The following is a 23,716-nucleotide window of genomic DNA, read 5'->3' on the forward strand; positions in this document are numbered from 1 at the left end:
AAAAAAGATTTACACATTCTAGGAAATCAGAAATGACTACATCACTGTTTTGCTAGGAAATCAGAAATGACTACATCACTGTTTTGCAAGTTGTATCAGACAAACTAGAGGATAGAACATGGAAACCTACAAGAAAGCCCAATAAGAAAATTTGAATGTGTAAAATGGAAACAGTACAGTGGAAATATATCAAGGACATCCATGGATTTGAAAATTTGAATACTATTAAAGATAAACATATTAGAACTTGTACAGTGTTTATATATACATATACACACACACACACACACACACACACACACACACACACACAGACGACCTTATTCAGGTATATACACACACACAGAAGACCTTATTCAGGTATATAAGGCATTTGGAAACAACTACCTCTGAACGTTTGGGGTTATCAACAGTAGTAGAGGAACTATAAGGACAACCTATGTGGGAGATTATATAGTACAACTTGGTTCTCAGACAGTAGCAGATGAATAGACTACCAAATTACATTAAAACAATAAATAGCTTAAACATGTATAAGAACTTGACTTATTATGGGAATGATATTAGCAGGCTAGAAGGTCATTATTGCCTGTGCCTGAAATACTTTTATATATACAAGGCAAAAATGATGGCAGCAACATAACTCGAGTCCCAAATGTACAATAAACCATTCTAAAAGTTTGCTTATACAGGATACAACAAGCATTCGACTCCAAAAAGGACAGTTTACAACTACAGACACTGATATAATTAAAAAAAAAAAAAAAAAAAAAGTCAAGCAAAACAAGATGCACTTCATATGAATGTGAAGCTTGTGCACAAGGGAAAGAGGTCAAGCATACCAGTCTTACAGTGTTATTTTTCTAGACATTGTTGAATGCATGTAATGTTGCTCCTATTCAGCAAGCATCAATGGACACTTATACAGGACAGAAACATGACATAAGAATTTAGGTAACAAAATCACATGCAAAGAAGACTACTATGGAGATGTTGCAAGGTGAACAAGTCATGGTTAAAACGAAGAATGGAGCCGTTACTTACTGCTACTAGCAAATAGAACAGTTCATGATCTGCCAACTTCTCCACTGTTGTGGGGCTGTGGAGTTGTGAGTTAAGAAATGAGCCATTCGAGACCCCCCCCCCCCACCGCAGAAATAAACAGCCATTTCTGGTACTACTTTTGCCGCAGAAATAAACAGCCATTTCTGGTACTACTTTTCTACTTTTGGTATACTTCTTGGATACACTGATTTTACATGTTTTCCTATGTTTCAAACACTGGGTATTCAATGTACTTGAAAGCAGTTTGTAATATCTTTTGTTTTTTTTTTTTTGTTTTTTTGATTTTGTGGATTTTATCAAATTGGATTTCAGTTTGGTCGATTTAACAGTGTTATGCAAGTAGTCTATAAATAAAAAAAAGAGATAGTCATCCAGCATTGTTGTGCAGTATGCAGTCATAGTATCACAGCAGATATGGGAAAAACAGATCATAAAATACACATACTGTAAAGTAATGCACAAGTGGGTGATGATCTGATGTTTAACAAGAGGTCACAAGGACAGAGTTATCGTATAACCAACCCTGCACTGTCTGCAGTTAAATAGTGCTCCCTGGGGGGGGGGGGGTCCCCAAGAGGAGCAAGAGTGTATTAGGGTTCATTTAGGAGTCCACTCCTGTTCATACTAACGATGGGATACACTTTATCAACAGGTCAGAAGTGACAGATCAAGAAAGCTGCTGTATGCACAGCATATTCTGAGTAAGAACTAGGAGACTGCAGTGTGAAACCCAAGGCACATGGGATGAAACTGCACAGACAAGACAGTGGTCAAGAGCAAATGGAGAAAGTTACGAGAAGCTGAAAACTGAGACAGACAGAAAAGCAAGTGGAACAGGTTAAAAGCTTCCAACATACGAGATGGATGGTTGAGAAGGGGAATCTGAACAAACAGGTCAAAGTTTGGATCACAAGTGCTACTGCCAACTGACACAAAGTGATAAGGGTAGTGAACGCCAAAGAAGCTGAAAGGTAAGGTGTATAAAATGGGGTGACCAGTGCTGACGTATGACACAGCAATCTGGGCAACAATGACAAAGCAAGCTGAAGATGACGAAAATTAAGTGCTCAAGATGGGTAGTAGGATGCATATGGACAGATGGAGAAATAAGGACATGGGTGGGAGGTTGGCATAATGGTGTTTACCTTAAAGACACAAGGTACAGGGTTTGATTCTCACATTAGGTAATTGGCTAGGCTTAAAATGGCCCACAAGTGCAGTTAGCCTAATACTAACGTATGAACCTATAAGAGTTGAAGCCAAAATGCCCCCAACTGGGAGAAGACAAATGGGAAGAAGGTACTATGATTTGGTCTCAGTGAAGCAGATTTGGGAGAGAAAGTACAACGCATGCAGAGGGTGACAAAAGGACACATGCATCCCTCTAACGGATGGATTGGTCGGAAAAAAGATAAGACAGAATCTGGTAGTATATAACAATATATAAAAGGGGGTTAATAAGATAACACACTGGCTTTTTTCATAGTTAGCACCTCAGAATTCCACACACATCCTCTGCAATTCCAACTTAAATTCTCTAGTGTCTTAGGAGGGGACAGACTTTCTGAAGTAATATTTTTATTTCACTTTGATAAAATCTTCTGTTCCACTTATTATTGAATGAGATATAGCTATATATTTAAATTATCTTCATTTTGACTATATTATGGTTATACTAAATATATTTTCTTCTTTTATACTGTATATAAATTATTAACAATGGCTTCTAACATGAGGTTTCATAGAACAATGGAATTAAATATGAAATACATCTTTCACAACAACTAACCCACAAAGGGCTGGTAGCAGTTAAAACTGAGAAGGTGGTTGACAATTTACGATGAACCCAATATGCTGGACAAATTACGGGATGCATCAAATGTGAAAACAAAAAAGTCTACAGGTGAATTTGGAAAATAAGTCAGTTAAATAAGGACATTCTGCAGGGCAGAAATATGCATAAACAGTTGGATCCGATTTTGAGCTTCAGTTAGGATTTTTTTAAACCTACATCACACCATCATTTACTGGTGGCTGCTGGGACTCTGTGTACCTTAATAGTGTTGCACAAGACAGTGTGCATCTCTTATACCAAATAAACTGTCCTGCACTGACAAGACTCAAAGTCTTCAGCAGGAAGTATAACACAGGGATAATTACTTTTGCTTGCACTAGGCTAATCCATTAAAGAGCCAACACTACCTCAAAAACTCCAGAAATACATTAATATACCCCTTCAGTTCAGCTATAACTTTTGACAGTCTGAAGATGATGTCCTTATGCCTTACAGCTTTCATTTGCTACACCACAGAAAAACTAAATATCAGTACAAACAGAAAAACGTATTAGATATACAGGAAAAGTACAAAATAAGCAATCCAAAAAAGTCAGAGAGAAATGAGAAACAAAGGAAAATAATAGAACCATAAAATAATAATAAATTTTCCAAAATATGTCTAAGACCTTGCCAAACATAAGAAAGATGCTGAATGGATGGAAAATTAAAAGAAACAGTAAGGAGTTCTAGTGTAGAAGACATGACATAATTTTGTCCGTTTCTCTGGGTGTTAAGAAAAGCTCCTAACTGGAAAATCCCAGGCCCAGACGCACTTCTGGCTGAAGATATTAACATCTTTACACAAAGATTCTGCCCAGATTAAGAATTATTTCTATAAACATCCCTAACAGATACCAAACTAGTACTCTTCCTTAAGAGTAAACCTGCAAGCCATCCTAAAAACTATAGACTAATAACTTGCCTCCTGACAATATACAAGTTATAGACTGAAACTGATGCAGAGTTTACAGTCATTTAGAAAAAAAATCAATTAAGGCAACAGAACACAAAGGTGGCAAAAAAGTTATATGCAACAAAGGATCATTTGTTGTTAAAGCCATAACAGAAAATTATAAAATGGGAATGAAACCAAATAGGACATGGATAGATCACAAAAAAGCATTTGACAGCATTCTATATTCACGGATAAAAGAACGCTTACAATATACAAGATAACAAAAAGAATGTACGGAAAATGGAACATTGGAAAAGCCATAAATAAAGTGGCAAACTAAGATCTCCTGGAATAGCCTCATGTTGACCAAGATTTGACAAAGGAATGGTTAGAGAGGTGAACTGAAACCAAAAAATGAAAGTCTAACAATGGCGGACCAGGATAATGGACTACATGCATGTTGTTTACAAAGTCCATTGAAAAGGTGGGAAAAACAGACAAGTGCAGGTTGTAAAAAAAAAAAAAAAAAAAAAAAGGAAACAGCTGCACAAGACACAATAAAGTGACTGTTGTACTGGGGATTGTGCAAAGACTGAGGTAGCTGAAAAGCATTAGAAACACGAACCACAAATCATTAGACAGAATGATGAAGTTTATATCACATGGGATCACCCATTGCCAACAATTCAAACAATAGATAGGAGAAAAACAGACAGAGTAGTTCATGAAAAGAAGACAGAAGTAGCACTAATTTAAATTGCTACACTCTTGTGATTACAGTGTCATAAAATACCTGAGGATTTGCAGGCAGAAATGAAAGCAATGTGGAAGAAAGATACCCACACAGTTCAAACAGTAGTAGAAGCAACAGGTATAACAAAATTTATAGTCATAAATAGATATGCTACCAATACATGTTAACTATGTTGCTTGAAAACGAAAGTTTATGCAATATTCGCACAGCACAGGAAACAGGTTGGCAATTAGTTTCCAAAAAGAAATATTTGGATATGAAAGCAATATTATAAGAAAGTGAAACATGCAGAAAAAGATCACCAACACTGAATATAAGGGTTTAAAAACTGAACATCTTCATATCCCAAGTAGTTTTGGCATCCCAAAGATTAAAATAGACCCTCCTATGTGAGGCATTGTGGATGCAAAGGGTTCCAAAGTCTTTTGGAATGGCCAAGTTTATACAGATAAAGTTAAAGGATGTGCTGAAACACTAGTCACACATCCTTACGGATTCTTAGGATTTTTAAGGAAAGTCTGTGATGACTTGTACAGTGAGCAACTTATATTTGTAACAACTGATGTTAAAGATTTGTTTTCTGTTATACTGCATCAGGTAGGGGTAGACTGGTTATTTGAATATATGAACAAAGGTGGATTACTCTGGAAAATAGGACTATTAAAAGTCCTCAGTGTTTTGATGGAACATTTATTACAGAGCAATTATATTCTTTTCTAAGGGAGTATTTAAAACAAAAAACAGGGTTGGGAATGGGGACAGTGTGTGCTGTGATATTTACCAACATGGTTATGGCTCAATGGGATCACGCATACGTGAGAGTAGATAGAGTTTGATATATAAATAATACCACTACATTTCTGAGAGTCAATATAGAAAAATCCCAACAATCTATACTTGGATGTAGAAATCAGAAAGGATACAAAGCAAAAAAGTTTTTTAACATATATAGAAAACCCACCTACCAGAAAGCATTGCTACATTTCAATAGTTGCCACCCACTATTTCAGACGAAAGCTGTGGCAAAAGGCCAACTGGTAAGGTTGGTGCATATGATATCAACTATTGATAGTTTGTTTCCACACAGAATGTAAGACATACTTAAATAGAGGTTATCCAGACAGTTTTCTAGACCACATTTTTATAGAAGTGTACAACAAAAGGGTTGATGCCTTTACTGGGACCAAAAGATGAATATGGGACCAACAAATGGGCGGTTGAGAACAAAAATGCAACACCATATCAGCAGAGTTGTGTTCTTACCTATAAAAGTGATGTGCTGAAAACATTACAGGTGTTACTTATAGAAACTGGAAAACATGAAAAACATGAAATAGATCAAGAAACTGGGTAACACTCCTCGCGTTATTTACAAAAAGATTGGTGTGTGAAGAACCACATTGAAAGGATTGTGAACAGATTCAGAGACCATAAAAAAATTGGAACATACAAGTATGGTAGATGTAAACCCTGTCCCCACTTAGGGAAGGACAAGTTTATAACAGTTGTGGGTATAGGTGGGGAAGGACAAGTTTATAACAGTTGTGGGTATAGGTGGAGTTAATTGCCTGAAGTATTGTAATTGTTATTAGAGTAGGTTACATAGCTTAGTGCAGGAATTGTCATTGTTATTACATAGGTAAAACTGACAGCACGTTAAAGGAAAGAATTTATGAACACCTTTGTGACATCAGGTTGAATGTACAAAAGAATGCATTCTGTAAACATATACAAGAATACAGGGCTCATGCATTCGGTTTCTTTGTTATAAATGCTAAAGTAGATAAAAAGGGGGACCATACAAAATCGGATTAGAGTTAAAAGAATTGCAGTGGCAGTTAACTACCAATGGAACTGGCCCCTATGGATTAAAATGACTGTGTCCTTAGTATGCATTTTAAAACTGAAATCTTACCAGTATTACAGTAGTTAGGTTTATATTTTCATTTGTCGTACTATACAAATTCCATTTAAACAACTGACACACTGTTTTACTACTTTGGAAGAAGTTCCAGGATGTAGGGGATGAAAGTGCGTAGTTTTTACATGGCTGTGATTTACACACACACACACACACACACACACACACACACACACACACACACACACACTATAGTTGGCTGGACTACACCAGACTGTGGATCACTTTTTTTCTGGGAGTTTCCATCGTCACTAGCATATGTGGGGAGATGAAACTTGGTTTTTGGAAAGGATCGGTGCTAGAAATACTTTGGAACTAACCGGAATTTTCTGGTGGTTCAGGAACAGAGTTTAACAGTTACAGTGAAGACTGCATCGAGGCTACATTTGTACACTTCCCTCGTTCCAACCTTAGTGATTATGGTGAGATGTTATGTGGCTTTTGGGCTATCACCGAAATGAGTGTGGTGGCAACTTAGCATATTACTTGTGATTTATGTACTGTGGCAAGTTATTACTGGGAAGCGGTCATTAGAAAGCAAGTATTGGTATGGGTGTACACTCCTTCGGTTGTCAGGGTCTTTAATTTTGGAGTTGCTGTTAGATTAGGGACTAAGTAGTTATTAGACAGGCCAAAGGCTAAAATAAGTCTAGTAACTGTTCATTTATGCATAAAAGACAGTTAAGCAGAAAGAAATAATCTTGCTGGCCAGGCATGAGAGACACTATTAGAAAGTAAACAAAAGCATAGTGTGTAGAAAATACAGAAATACAGCATTCTTTTCTCAAGGGAAAGATACAATTTTGCCAGTTACAGAATATTGCTTAATGGAATGTTAAAAAGTACATACAAGACAAAGCCTGAGACCAAGGTTAGGGGGAGTGAATAAGGAAAAATTACTGGACTGAGGCAATATAATATGTGGTGTTCAGGACAGCAAGTCAGTAAAGTCTGATGCAAGACTTGTTTAGATGAAGTTGTTATATTTGTGCTTTTAGTTATGCTATATGCGTATTTCCAGTTATACTGATATGAATATGCTGGTATGACATTTACTGAATGTTCACTACAATAAAATATATTTTGAAGAAATCGAAACTCTTATTTTTTACAATGGCACCCGAACAGGCCTCCTGTCTGGGGAGAGAGATACAATTGTTGCCACCCAGCAGCTACTCTGGGCAAGAGTCAGAGAGAGTTGCAGTGTGTAACCCTTTCAGATCCAGTTTCCAGTGCAGCATATATTTTCATAAGTTCACTGTGACTGTTCCTCCAAGCCACTACAGCAGAAGTACTATGCACATAAATTAACAGCACTCGAGGTTTTCCAGACGAGAGGCCCCAGTAAAAGGTAATCAACAGTGCTACAGGCAACCCTTTTCAGTGAAGGTATCATTCATTTCCTGACTTGGTCACACCGGTGTGACAGCGGCAGCATATCCATACCTCTACAGAAGACTTCAGCAACTCCAGCTCTCAACTCATTAAATGACAGCCACTACAAATGGCATTCCGATCTCCTTACTTTCTCATTACAGAAAAGACTTTTCAGTAAGACAGCACTATTTCATGCAGAAAACGGACATAACACACGACCTCTACGTATAGTAAAACGCAGCAGTTAACCAAAGTACGCAGCACCAGTGCATACTTCAGAAAAAGCCAAAGAATTTCAGCAGATCAGTATTAAATCAGTGTTCCTTCAAAACATAAAAAACATTGTCAAGTGAACAGCTATCTCCACAAACTTTCAAGTTTCCAGTGTGACGTCACACAGCAAAGAAGCAAGAAAAAGGTCAATAAGCTACAGGCGAAGGCACACATTCTTCCAGGACCATAAAGTTATGCAAGACTTTTAGTTGACAGCTCAAAAATGTTTACATTTACCAGTAAAAGTAATTTCCATACCTATTGTATAAACATGTCAAGTAATACTGGTACAGTTAAAACATCAGTAAATCTTTGGTTTAAATTTAAAAATGTTCTCATAGTCAAAGGTTATTAGTTCAAGAATGTTAAATATGTCTAAACTTAAAAAGGTGAAATCACAGAAGCAGGCTATCAGTACAGTTTCAGACAAATTCAGCATATACAATTCAACATATGGTAATCACAGAAGCAGGCTATCAGTACAGTTTCAGACAAGTTCAGCATATACAATTCAACATACGGTTATGTTACAGTACAGTTTCAAATACAAATGTTCAATAATACATTTTTGTTTACATGTCATTCCAGGTACAGAGTTAAGTACCAATATAGTAAATACAGACAAAAACATCAGTGTACAAGCCAGTGCAAATATTGCACTTAGGGAAAATATACAGACTTCATTGTCAACTACTGTTTCAAAGTAAAGAAACACATTCCATAGCCGGAGTCAGTGGTGTTACTAGTCAGTTCTATAACAAAGGATTTTCAGCTCATCTATAAAGGGTGTGACAGTCCAGTACCAAACCAGAGCATTTATCTGTTACTGTTTAAGGTTAAAGCAAATGACAATAGTTCACTGTTTACAGTGATAGTATGGAATAATGTACTACGGATTAATACAGACAATTCAACTTCAGTTACACAGATATTTATTAGGAGGAGACAAATGCAGTTGTCAGGGTTTAAAGGGTCAAACATTACAGCAGCTAACAGTTCAAAGTGTAACAGCTCTGTACTAGGTATGAATGTGCTGTTTTAGACTTCAGTGACAAGATTTGTTCACCAATGTACAGATTTTAAAGAATTGGTTTTAACAGAAACATACAGATTTGTGTGTTCAGATTCTAGTTCAGCTGACACAGCTGAAATGCTCAGAAAGACATATTGGGTGTGGCCAGTTAGAAAAAAAAGTGTAACTGCATACTTCTGTCTTGTAAGGTATATCAGAACAGTCAAATTAATTCACAGAATAGAGTTTACAGTTACAGATTTGGCAAATGAATTTTGTGCATTATTGTTTTGTTTAGCAGTCATTAGTTAAGAGCTTTTTATTAAAGTGTTGCAATGCATAAACAATAAGCAATGATATAGACAAAATACGTTTGCTAGTTTACAAAATTTAAAGTTTGAAGTCAATACTACATTGTCAAGGTGACAATACAGTTAAGAATTCAGATCCTATGTATATAAAAAAAAAAAAAAAAGAGAGAGTAAGATTACGTAATCAGTTTAAGACTGTATACGTTTCGTACGGAGATGGCAGTTTGCCAAAAACATCAAATCAGATTACAGCCAGCCTAGCAAGTTGAATTAAAGACAGTACTATATGCCATAAGACTGTATGGCAAAAATCAATTTAATGCATTTAGAGTTTTACTATTTATCCAGGAACAATGTAGACAGTAATGATAAATTCTTGCACCATTTAGTACTACTGAAAAGTTAAATGACGTCAGCCAAAGAAACGGTTATGGTAAGACAATGGGTGGAGTTTCACTCACAGAACAGTATGTTAAAATCTAAGGGTCACGAGAAAAAAATGTAAAATATTCAACAGTTATATGGGTGCAAAAATGCACAGTGTTACATTACATCAGTCTGCTTACAGACTTGCAAGAGTTTACCAGCAAAATTTTATTTCCTGCAGAAAAATATAAAGTCAGTACAGTAAGCAATGCTATCAGTTTATAATTGTTACAGATGCAAATGTTACTTTAAGGACCTGATACTAAATACAATCAAGAACTTTAGGTCACCGAGCCTTGCACAAGAAATGAAAAGAGGTTTAAAGGCCTAACTATAAAAAGGACACCAACATTAAAAGCAGGCCTTCCTTTGCCTCATCAGTGACTGGGACAATGCAGAGTAAAATTTTGCAAGCGCTGTGGTGCAAAAGTCGACTGTGTGTTTCAGTTATTTCTTCAATGTTTAAGTTAAAATGCATCAGTTATTTATTTAGTTTTTATTAACCGGGAAATCCGACTGGACAATGTACATTTTCAGTGGAGGCCCGGGGAGAAAAGCTCTGTTACATAACAAAAAAATAGGACATTGTGACATCATTTGTATACGGAAAGTATTGCATCATTTGTATACGGAAAGTATTGTATCACAGCAGTACAAATTTAAAATATTACACAAAGTGAAGGAAGACATCCAGTATTCACTATTTTTCTATATATTGAGAGATGAAAGAAAGTCATTGAAATTATTGACCTTCTACTTTTGGTATCTAGTGAGACAGAGAAGAAGTTCCACAAGACAGATAGGACACCACTGCAGTATATACATTAAAAATGGTATTTGACTACCATACTGACAGTATACAAAGCGAGGTACATGCTTTTGTTCTACTTGACTAGTCTAGTGAGAGATGGAAAGCCATACTGACTATTCAGTTTATGTCTAATTACACATGTACATTCTGTTTGTAAAGCACAAACAGGTAGAACTACGTTAGGGAGTCATGCATTTGATGAAATCCTGCTAAATGGGCAAAAACAATAGTGGCAGGGATAGTATAGAGGGATTAGAGTTTAAGCCAGGAGTGTATGAGATGGGCCTTAAGGGTGTTTTTGAATTGGTTGGAGTTAGCTGCAGCAGTTAAGGGTGAAGGGAGATTATTCCAAATTTTAGCTAAAGTGTGTGAGAATAAGGCTTTGCCGGCTGTGTTGTTAGCAGACAGTGAGAAGTGGTTTGTTGGCGGGGCGGAGTGGGCGATTAGGGATGTAGTTGGTCAGCAGTTACTTCAGTACGGGAGTTTTGTCAGGTTGTTTTAGGGTGTTGTAGGCTATGACAAGTTAGTGATAGAGTAGCAGGTGTGGGAGTTCAAGCCACTGGAGTTCCCTAAGTGGTAGGCAATGGTGGGTTCTGAAGGGGGAGTTTGTAGCGAACTTGGCAATTTTGTTATAGCAAGACTCGAGTTTGACCAGCTCGGATGTCCTGACAGGAGTGAGAATTGGAGCTGCATAGAGTAGTGTAGATAGAAGATGGGTTTGAGCTAGGGTGATTTTAGCATGGCCTATTAGAAAAGTTTCTGTGTCTATATAGGGAGCCCATTTTTTTTTTGTGCACTTTTTTATAGTTTGAGAAATGTGGATGTCAAAGTGGAGGTTATTGTCAATTTCCACACCAAAGAGCTTGGTGTGGATGGAGGGTGAGATGATGGTACCATTATTGGAAGAGATAGAGAAAGGTATTGGTGAGGTTTTAGACTTGTTTGGGGAGAACAGAAGTAGTTTTGTTTTTGTTAGGATTGAAGAGGAGTTGAAGAGATCCAGTTTTCTACTGAGGTAAGGCATTCCTGGGTAAACTGTTGGAAGGATGGGGAGTGATGAGGCTGAGCAGATTAGGGTGGCATCATCTGCGTACTGGATTAGGTTGGCCTACAGGGTAGAGGTGTATAGGTTGTTAGTAAAGATAGGAAAGTAGTGGGCCCAATATAGAGCCTTGGGGAACATCAAATGTGGATGCGAGTAGGGGTGATAAGACTCCTTGCGACTGGACAGCTTGTTGGCACTCAGAAAGGTAATTTTTGAACCAATTAACGGTGTTATGGGTGAAGGACAAAGAGGTTAGAGTGTTTATTAGTATGGTGTGGGAAACAATGTCAAATGCCTTTGAGAGGTCAAGGAATATAGCAGATATAAATCTATTGTTTATTCCTATGCTGGTTCACTAAGTGTGTGAAGGAGAGAAGGACTGTGGTTGTGCTGTGGTGTGAGCGGAAACAGTGTTGTGTAGGGGAGAGGAGATTGTTTGATGTTAGGAAATGCATAACTTGGGAGTGTATGCATTTTTCTAGTATCTTTGATAGGGGAGATAGGATGGCTATGGGGCGGTAGTTGGAGAAATCATAAGAGGTTCCGCCCTTATGAAGGGGAATATGGGGCGGTAGTTGGAGAAATCATAAGAGGTTCCGCCCTTATGAAGGGGAATAATGCAAGATATTTTCCAAAAGTGAGGGATGTATGATAAGGATTGAGACTGGGTAGCATATTGAGTTTGCAGCCATTTTTAGGAAATGTGCTGGTAAGCCATCTGCTGCAAGGGTGGTGGGTTTCAGTTTTAGGAGGCATTTCTTTATAGCAGAGGTGTGGACCGTGGAGAAAATGAGGGGAGAAGTGTGTTTAGAGGCTGTTGGCATGGGAGTGTAGTTATTTTTATAAAGTTGAGTAGACAGAGAGATGACAGATTCAGTAAAGTGTTGGTTGAATTTGGAGGCTATCTTGCTATCTGAATTTGTGGAGGTTGAGGTGGGAGTAGGTGTGGTGGTTTTTCCTGGTTTTAGCAGGGAGTTAATAGCATGCCAAAATTTGAGGGTTATTAGCATGTTTATTTTGGATGTTTAGGTAGTAGTTCTGCTTATCAATTTTGGTTTGTTTGATCTGGTTCCTAAGATTTTAATAATTTTGTTTGGAAAGAATTGTGTTGTCTGTCTTCCAAGTTTTCCAGGCATTGTCTCTGGATCTGTTATGGTTTTCCATATATTTTCCAAAGGCAAGGTATGCTAGGATGCAGGGTCGGCTGATATCCTGCACCTTGGCTTTATTTAGATTTACTTTATGCAGTACCCTATGCCTTAGCTATCGGTTAAAGCAAGTATGCATGTTTTCAGACAATTGTACTAGTTTTCAGCCCATGTTCAGACAATTGTACAATAGTACTAGTTTTCAGTTTATCTAAGGTCAGACAGTACTGACAGGAAAACAGATTTCAATTATGTTTTCAGTTGTACAACAGTACTAATTTCAGTTTATGTTTTTATCTATGTTCAGACAATACTGACAAAAAGATATTAATAGTTTAGTCTCCAGAATAGAATAACAGATTTCAGTTTATCTGTGTTCATGTAACACTGTCAAAATGCTCTCATGTTTCAGACAATTTATCAACAGTGCTAGTTTTCAGTCTATGTTCGGACAATACTGACAGAAAAAAGGTACTAGAACATGTTTTATCTGTGTTCAGTTAACACTGGCAACAGGTATTAGTTTCCAGAATACACACAGCTATTTTAAAATGTTCAGTATATGCTAATGTAAATTTCAGTCAAGATTCAGAATATGACAGTCATACTCTTGTGTTCAATATAGTACATTTCAGTCAAACCTCAGAATATAAAAATAATACCTAGTTACTTCACATTATAGTACATTTCAGTCAAACCTCAGAATATAAAAATAATACCCTGTTACTTCACATTATTCAGCCATTAGTTTAAGGGTAACGTAACAGAATTACATTATTCAGTCATTAGTTACAGGTAAAGTGACCGAATAAGTTTAATAAACTATTAAGATAGTTATTCAGTGCACTTAAAGCATAACAGGGCAGGTTTAATTTGTTAATTAGTTTACAGATTACAGTGCACTTTTTAATTTTCTAATATAAAATAATTATGTAAAGGACACGGACAGAAAACGCAAAGGTATAGACTTGAAATACAGAAAGTATAGGTTTTAGTACACTATTATAGCTCATAAATGTACATAAAAGTTAAAAAAGTAAATAGTATTATAGAGCAAACTTAAATAAAAATTTAGACAAGTTAACACAGGATATGGTAATTATGCTTCAAAGACCACTTATAAAGTTCTCTCTTTAGTGCAGATTTCTATTAGTCTTCAGAAAACAGCTATCATTGTTTAATAGGCTATACAATAAAAAGAAACAGTACAATGTTTAAAGATTTAAATCTATAAACAGAAAAATGTTTCATTTGCTATAAGCGAGAGACATCATAGTACACTGAGGCACCAGTTCATAAGTTAAAAATATAGGTAATAAACAAACAGTGTAACTTTACCATTACAGCATACAGAGATACAGAAGAAAAATGGGCATGGTTAACAATTCGTACTCTAACTTAAAGATTCACAAATTTTACTTATTTAACATTTGTTTTGCCAGGATAGTCTGACTGGACAAGTGTCCCTTTTCAGCGGAGTCCTGGGGAGAAAACTCCATAAGTTTAGAGAGAGAAGAAAAACTTACAAAACAGACATTACAGAGTAGTAGCATACAGATTGTAGTAGACATTACAGCCATAAGTCTACAATAAGAAGATATTCCCCCTTTTGGTTGAAAATACAAGTGTGCAAATTAAATTATATTTGTGCTTTTAGTTATGCTATATGTGTATTTCCAGTTATGCTGATTTGAATATGCTGCTATGACATTGTTACTCACAAAAAAAAAAAAAAAAAAAAAAAAAAAAAAAAATCAAAACTGATTTTCTTTACTGTTACCAACTAACTACAGGCAAAATCCCCCATCACATCATCGCTGGTTATAGGTCCCCACCATGGACCAAGAAAGACAATGAATACATACTAGAATCACCCACCACACAGCCCAATCACTTACTCATGGGTGATTTAAACTATCTTACTATTGACTGGGGAACCTGCACAACCACTACCATGCAGGCTCAGAGGTTCTTGGACTCTAAATGCTCTGAACAGCTAGCTGGTCAGCATACCCACTAGGGCCTCTAATATTCTAGACATATTACCAACATGGGGGAGTGTTGTACCCTGTCACAAAAGGAAATACTGCCAGCCGAGCTATCTGGAATTTTGTAAATAATTCTATGTCATATGTGACTTCTGATATGATTCATACAGAAGTATGTAAAGGTGTAAAGTACTGAGCTAAAATGTAACCACACCATGCCCTACTGGCTAAGAAAAGAAATGTATATAAACTATTGTAATTGTATAAATGTACATGTTTTAACAGTAGAAACTAGAACATAGAGTGTTAACTTGCAAAACTTCAAGAACATAAGTTGAAATTTAACTGTTTTACAATTGTGCTACAAAAGTTCTCTCTCAGTTTCAGTTCAGTAGCAGACAATGTCTAGAGCTAGAAGCTTTTGTATTGTCTTGGAAGAGAAGTAATTACTAGGTATGAGATGCGGAAGTATTTTATGACTTCCAGGGTCTTCAAAACATCTGACAGATGTGTATTTTTCACACAGACGTTAAATTATGTTAGTTTCTGACAAAAGGGGTTTAGCCTGGGAACTAAAAGCCAGGTGACAAAGCGATGTCATCCAAGCTAACCCAGCAGTAACATTTGATATTAAGTTAAGAACTCTCGGAGAGAGAGACTGGGCATTTTGTCTTTGACCTGGAAACATCCACTCATCACCACCTTCTGCACTTGCCTTGCTGTAAATAAGTTTTTAGGGTTAGGGCATACTAACTCTTTTAGATTCAGATAGGAATATAGTAAAGTACAGCTTAGATGTTTTCCTTATTTATTTAAAACTATCCTGTAATGCTGTTTTAAATATTCTTTGTGATTTTGAACTTTGATGTAACTGATTAAAAGAACATGACAATTCTCAGTATTTATTTATTATTAAATATATTTAAACCTTTGTGGCTGATATTTGAGAGACATATTAAGAGTACTTGCATGTCTATTTCATGACACTGTACAGGCCACTCCTAAATAGCCTTGCTCTTGGTCAGACTACCATTTGGATTAATATTATTACACAGTAGGAATAGACACCCTTTGTTAAGGACCTCAGAGTAGCTGATAAAGAGTAGGCTATAAGGTAGTTCTAGCTGCCACCAGTCTGGGCAGAAGGGGGCATGGCCAGTAAACCTGTGCCAGCCTTTCCCAGGTGTCTGTGTGTGTGTGTTTGTATATAAATCAAACCTCAATAGTGTGCAACAGCTACTTGGGTAGGGATACGAAGCAATGGCTGGACAGAGAGGGTGCTGGAGGTTTTGGCTTGGCCACTCAGCTGAGATCTCAACCCTATAACTGTGCCAGTGGGGAGTCTTATTGGGAATTAGGAGAAAGAGGGAGAAACCAGCCTCAGACGGACTGATCTCTGTGTGCTCTTAAGAGAACTTGCACTTTACTGAGTGTGCCAGTGGGGAGTCTTATTGGGAATTAGGAGAAAGAGGGAGAAACCAGCCTCAGACGGACTGATCTCTGTGTGCTCTTAAGAGAACTTGCACTTTACTGTGTGTGTACTTGTCATCTTCCCATTGTGTACATCTCCCACTGTTGCCAGTAGTGAGGATTGAGGCTCCTTGATTACTGGGCCAGTGCAGGGGCATCACATCCCCTCCCCCAAAGTAATGCCCTCACTGGTAAGATCAGACGACAAATCAGTCTCCTTTGAAGTGAGTACAAGACCAGATTCCATCAAGCTTAAAAACACTTAAGAGGAGATGGCATAAGAAATTTCAAAGCTCCCCAAAACCCAGAAAACACAGAGAATCCTACGCAGACGTGCATACCAATGCCCTGTACAGCCACTTAAGTGGCTGTACAGAATCAGCAGTACTGGATCGGATTTAACCCACGTCTTGCCAGAAAAACAAGTCACTCTGTTGGACTGCTAGTATAAACGGGCTTTATAACAAAAGAAAAATTAATATCCAGCAATAAACAGGAGAGGCTCAGAAGAAGAAGAAATCCCTCGCTAGCCTAAACAAATGAATCAGAGACCTAGTCAAGATGTCAAAAGCAAATTATGAAGCAAAATATAGCCTCCCTAACTAAAGATAATCAACAGCATTTTTAACTATGTCTGAAACCTTAAGGGTAATACCCAGCTATGCACAGAGCTGGTAGCACTAAAAACAGAGGAAATAACCAATCTACTAGCCGACAGATTTGGCTCAAATTTTGCTCCCCCTCCCCACCAATGTCCCCACCAGTTGCCCTCCAAAGTATACCTGCCACCATTCCTCGCCCTACTATCTCAAAAGAGCAGGTCATCTCTGTGCTCTGCCAGGCTAAAAAACACAGATCCTTTGGGCCAGGACAACATCCTGGTTTGTCTTTTACATAACTTAGAAATATGATCTAGCAAACCCACTTACATCCATCCTTGTTTAACTACAGCCTCCAGACAGGCTATGGTTTGGAAAAATGGAAAAACAGCAACAGTCATTCCTCTCCACAAAGATGGTCCATCAACCGACCCAGAAACTACAGGCCCATAAGCCTGGCTAATCTCATCTATAAGGCCATGTAGGGAATCATCATGGACCTTATCAACACAGACATAGATAATTTCCAGACTCTGGACCCACCAACCCAGGCCAGATTCATTAAGGATAGATCAGGTCTGTTGAATCTGGTTGACTTCTTTGAGAAGGTCACCTAGGCTGTGCAAACTGCCTACCATGACATGGCCAAGATATACGACGATTCCCCATTGAGATATTATAGAGAAACTCTCTTAACTATGCATAACCCTCTAAACTATGCATAACCCTCTAGGTCACTTGGTGGATAGCAAAATGACTCGCTGAAAGGACACACCAACAATGTAGGTGAATCATCCTCTAGCAAGAGGCCGGTCACCAGTGACATACCACAGGGCTCCATGCTAATCTCTCGCTTGTTTGGAATATATTTCTTAGAAATCAAGGCAAAAGTAGATGGCCTTTGACTGACCAAATTCTCAGATGACTACAGACTAGGGTCAATAATTAAATCCCAGAATGACTCTGGTATACTGCAGAAAGGATTAATAAAAACGATTGGTGCTAAAGCCTTGGAATGAAACAAAATGCAATAAATAAAAAGCTTCGATAAGTATGCCCTTTGGGAAAGCAAATCCCCCAACAAATTATAATACAGACGGCACTCCCCTAAGAGTTGACCCCAGTGGAACATGATCTGGGTACACAGGTTGACAGTAATCTGAACTTCGACCTCCATGTGTCCACTGTGTTGAGAAGTCCATCTATGGGGCACAACTCATAAATAAGGGCATGGCTTTCCAGATCAAAAGACTTTATAATTCTATTATACTCTGCCCTTAGACCAGTAGCAGAGCACAATGCACCCTCTTTTGCATATACCTCACCAAACATTTGCAACAGCTGCCGTAAATCAAAGGCTTCTCGCTAGGAAGATACAGAGAGTGTTAAAGATAAGCTACTTAGGGATGTTCTGTGTCTGGCTTACAAGGCCGTCTCTGACTAGACACTAATGGAAATGTTGCACATTCATACATCTAACTGCATGGAATGCCACCTGCTCCAAGGATCTTAACCTAGCCTCGAACATACATAATCATGTTGGAAGTATAAGATAAGTGTCTGATGCTCCATTTTCTCTGGAGCAAACTGCACAGCCTGCATCAGCGGATAGATGGGTATTCCCAATTTTACTCCTGGGGTGGCACCCTTGTCTCTCAAGCACAGAGGCAGTTGATATTAGACAACATAGCATAGGCACCAACCTCTCTGAACTTAGTTCACCGAGCCATTAGTAAATTGGAAGAGATGGGATAAACATGGCTAGGCTTGTAAGGGCTTTTGGGCCGTTAGCCTAGTAATCATCTAGGACTAGAAATGGCATTAGAAATCCAAAGACCCCAGAAAACACATAATGCAGCCTTACATGCTTCTTAGGATTAGCAAAATGAAACAATAACTTTAATTCATCTGAAAGGGAACCACCTGATTTCATCACTTCAGGGCTGTCCTAACTACCACCTACCAGGACTGGTAAGAGTATTTCAAGAGGTCCCAGCAAAACTGGAAATTGTGGGTCTTGCAACATGCAACAAATTACAGTTTGAATTGATTGAATTATTCAATTAAAGGGTGGGGTTGTGTTTACATATAAAAGGGGTGTAATCGTGTTTTGATATCAGTTTTCATGAAGTCCTATAAGTTGGATGAAACCTAGGTAAACTGTTTTCTTTCGTGCAGTGTATAGTGTGTTCTGATTTCTATTAAACATTTGGATAACACTGGTTCGAGTTGAGTGGGTTATTGGCTGCTCAAAAAACACTGGATTGGAGCTGTATATCTGTGGTGATTTTTCCTGGTTTCAGTACTTGTGGTTATATTGTTCCCTCTCTCTATACCCATTCTCTTATTGCCTCCTTGTGGAGATCTGTGCCTGACCTTTTGAGACATGAAAGGATACAACCCTCTTCGACCGCCTACTCCTGCACAGAACAAATAATATAGAAAATATTCAGTTAAAAGAAACTTAAATTTTACCGACATGTAAATAAAGACGAGTTGGTGTAATATGATCCATATCCCCAATGCATCATGCACATCTGGAACAAACTTCCAATACATGTCAGGTTAGCACACTTGATACATTCAAAGTAAATCTAGTTAATTGGATAGGTAGCCTGAAATTCTTCCCCAGTCTATCATGTCTTGCCTTTCTTAAGGTAGAAGGAATTTGTGAACAGAAGCCTAGCAAAAAAAAGAAAAAAACATCTACGTTGACTGCTTAGTATTTACCTACACACCAATGTTATTAACTGCATAAAATGGCACAGGGGGCATGACGGAGTACACAAACAAACTGAAAACAAAAGGAATAAATAAAAAAGATGTTAAACTATTCTGACAGGACTACCACAACAGCACTCCAGTGTCGGCAGTTACCAAGGCACACAAACAGCATTTACCAATAACAGACATACATACATGCTACAGAACACCCACTCAAGTGTGCTTTCAAAGGCCTAAATCCGCACTTTGCATAAAAAAATGCTAATCGAGTTGTTGGAAAGCTCTCTTTCATAATGTAAGAGACAACAATGTAAATGTTGACCATGTGCGCAGTTCTACAAACGCTTGGCATTTGCCAACAGATGTATACAAATTATCGACCCAAGTGCAAACAGACGAGTACTTATGAATGAGCATCAGTTAAAACAACCATTTGAAGTAAACTCTGCAACTGTACACTTGTAAAAGACTCGCGCGTCTACAAGCAAAATCAGCAACGTTCCTATGTAAAAACACATTCAAAACTTCATTGCTGTACAAAAATATTTGCCATAACAAGCACAGAGCGTAATTTTCTACACAAGGGCAGGACAAATATTTCACGTTTTCCAAAACAGTACACACCGTTTTCATTATGATTATGAATACAAGCCAATAACCAGTGTGTCACTAAAGCACTTTTCAATATTCTTAAAATCATGACATAGGACGAGGACGAGGACGAGGACGAGGACGAGGACGAGGACCCCCTAAATGTGCTCCCTTTTTATTCAAAACTTATACAAGCACGCGCGCAGAAAGACAGATAACTATGAAGGCACTTACCCTTCTTTAGTGGGGTGGCCACGACTTGGTTACAGGGGAAAAACTATCACCTGAATAAAGCCGCGTATAATAATAAAGAGATGCTGCAATCTGAAGACAAATATGACTATATTCGTTCTCTTTTGCTCTGCGTTAAGCAGATAAATATTTTTCTAACTCGTTAGCGCAACTTTACTTCTGGGTTGCATGATCCTGCAATTATGTGGCTTTTCAACCTTACTGTACTCCACGCTCAAACGCCTAGGCCCGAATCACGAATGATCTAAGAATGGCCATAAGGGGGCGAACTAAACCTAACAGCATCTACTTCAAACGTGATTCTTAAACTAAAGATCGTTTTATCAACCGATGATTTTAGAATACTAAATCTATGCCAACATACTGAAATTCAGCTTTTCAACACCAATTGCACTACAATTTTAGTAGCAAAAACCCAATATCAAAATAATTCCCAGCATGCATAGCAATGCTTAAAGACTGAAGTTCGTACGTAAAACGTTTTCTCCGGTTTTTGACGTTTGTAGTTTTGCTTGTCTTTTTTTTCAGTTTAGATATTTTTATAGGTTTTCGGGTATTTAAAGTCGTGGCACATGGGTCGGGGTGTTAAGAAAAGAGCCTTTGTTTCAGTTTTTAACTGTAGTTAAAGCAAAGGCAAAAGTCGCATCTTACTTTTCGTAATCGCCGTTTTGGGTATCTGATATAACTAAGTGTGTAGGCAACATTATAACTTGTCAATAAAATATAAAACCATTGCTATGAAAACTGCTGCAAAACTATTAAGTTGGATGCTAGACATTTTATTTTACATTTGTTTGGTGGAATAGTACACTGATCACAACTAACCATTTACAGGTACTACCCAGGTACATGGGTTGTCTAACCACTTTTGCAACGCCTTCATGCTGCCATCTTGATCTTGAACTCAAACATGATTTTAAGAATAGCTCTCACCTAATCAGGGACTAATCTCATCGGAATCGGGGGTAGGCTTACCACCTGTCCCACTTTGCGAGGGACAGTCCCTCTTTGGGCGGTTGTGTCCTGACCAAAAATATTAAAAATGGCAAATGTCCTGAGATTGTAGGACATAATTATGTCACATATTTTATGTAATAGTTGCATAAAATAATTATTTCTGTATATAAAATACCTGTTACAAGAAACAGAATAAGCAACTAAACTGCAACAAGAATAAGCTTTTATTTAGGCAACAAAGTAAAGTTCTATCCGTTGTACTGACCGTGGGTATGTGTCGGCCTGTAAAATCTGATGTGTGCCCCCAAAAATGTCCCACTATGGCCATTTGAAAAGGTGGCAACCCTAGTGGACAAATCCTGAAATAATCAGAAACAAACAGGGACACTTAAAATATTAGCACTATTACCTTGAAACGTTGACAGAATAAGAGAATGTGAATTAATATGTATTTTCTTGTACTTGCATATTATCGCAACCACATTTCCAACCTACGATAATTCGTTATGATTTGATGAAAATATTTTCCAAAAGAGGAAGCTTTTTCTTTAATAATGTTATTTTCTCTACTGTAACTTTACTCGGTGTAATGTGCTTTGTCTATTCTTTGTTGTAATATTAAGTTACTAGTTTGAGTATTTGAATGTAACATAGTACATTGTATTGTTTACTTGTCATTGATGAACAGAAGACTGAAAGTCTGGACTGTTGATCACATCTGAGCTTTTATATCTTCATGTCATACTTGATCAGGAAAGTTTCCTCAGCTCCGCTTTGGATTTAATTAAACATACACGTACTGAGAAGTTGTTACAAGTAATCCTACAGGTTTGTCTCCATGTAGTATATTACCTTGATTACACACTCTTACTGGTAATGACGACAGTGCTCCTGTTTTGTGCGTTATTGACAGATCTGAACAGGATGGCCATGAGTTTTATGTCAAAAGATGCATTAGCAGTACCAGCTCTTAAAGACACTGCTATTGATATTTCTCAGAAATGTTGAACTGATTTTGGTTAAGATCCTTCTGTAAGGTAACTGTGTGTCTGATTTATCCTCAGTTTGCTTTTAACTCTTGTCATTTATTTCTGAGGAACAGCATAGATTCATCACAGCTTATGGTCTGCATTTATTCAATAAACACATTTTTGGCAATGATTCTCTTGGATTGCTTATGTATTGGGCACTGCTTCACCATTTAAAAAAAAGTGCTTGTTTCTTTAAATCATTTACATGGTATCCTTCCTTCACCAAGAATGATGCCACAACATAGAGACAAGATGATCAGCTTTAACAATTGGCTTAATTTCTGGTGTCATTCAAAGGGGATCCAGTGTCTGTCTGCCTGGGATGACATGCTTGACAAGCCACGCTGCTTCGCAAGGGACGGCTTGCACCTGTCACCCCTGGGATTCCGGATATTGGCTAAGGCTCTTGCCACCCCATAGTGCCTTTTTAGGCAAGGCTCAAATTCTAAACCTACCACCCTAGAAAACAAAAATGGGAAGAAACTAAGGGTAATGCTGCTCAATGCCAGAAGTCTAAATCTCAAAATGCACGCACTCAAGGCCCTTCTCAGTATGGAGAACATCGATGTCTGTGCTGTGACTGAAACCTGGTTCAAGGCTCCTGAGAGCACCCTGGCACTATCAGGTTTTACCTCATATCATGCGTTCCGGCCCCAAAACCCGGACAACACCACAAAAGGAGGGGATGTATCCATATTCATCAAGGATACCCACACCTCCAGGTTGGTGGCAACGCATGAAGCATCGGAAACCATCCAGGTGCAATTAACCATAGGTAAAACTGCTCTACAATTTGTAGCATGCTACAGGCCACCCTTTCAAACTCAGGAACCCCACACAGCCTTCCTGAAGACACTGGAGGGTATAAATGTATCTCCAAACACCATTATATTGGGTGACTTCAACTACCCGAATATAGACTGGGAACATTACTCAAGCCCCAACTTTCTAGCCCAAAGGTTCCTGGAGTTCATAAATTCAAATGCCATGGAATAACTAGTCACCGTTCCCACAAGAGGAGAAAATATACTAGATCTCATCATCACAAACATGGGGACAAAATGCTCCACACCGGAAGTATATCCCTCATTTGAGAGATCAGATCACAAACTTATCTCACTGGAAATCCACATCCCGCCCCCACCCCAAACAAAAAAGACTACAGTGAAGAACTTCTCTAAAGCAAACTTCACACTACTCAAGACTAGTGTGGTATCCTTCAAGGCCCC

At 37.9% G+C, this 23,716-nt stretch overlaps 1 protein-coding gene across 1 annotated transcript in view; it reads right to left on the reverse strand.

Annotated features, from left to right (window-relative positions):
* The window catches only part of TMEM60 (transmembrane protein 60), a 98,380-nt gene extending 77,451 nt beyond the window's left edge, over positions 1–20,929 (reverse strand). Inside the window, exon 1 of the mRNA XM_044088564.1 lies at positions 20,482–20,929. The gene's annotated coding sequence lies outside the window, so the exon portion shown is untranslated. The remainder of the gene's footprint in view (positions 1–20,481) is intronic.
* Between the last annotated feature and the right edge of the window lie 2,787 nt (positions 20,930–23,716).

Source organism: Protopterus annectens, chromosome 11.part0 (assembly GCF_019279795.1).
Source record: "Protopterus annectens isolate FY-2018-M chromosome 11.part0, PAN1.0, whole genome shotgun sequence".
In the NCBI taxonomy this organism is placed as follows: domain Eukaryota; kingdom Metazoa; phylum Chordata; order Ceratodontiformes; family Protopteridae; genus Protopterus; species Protopterus annectens.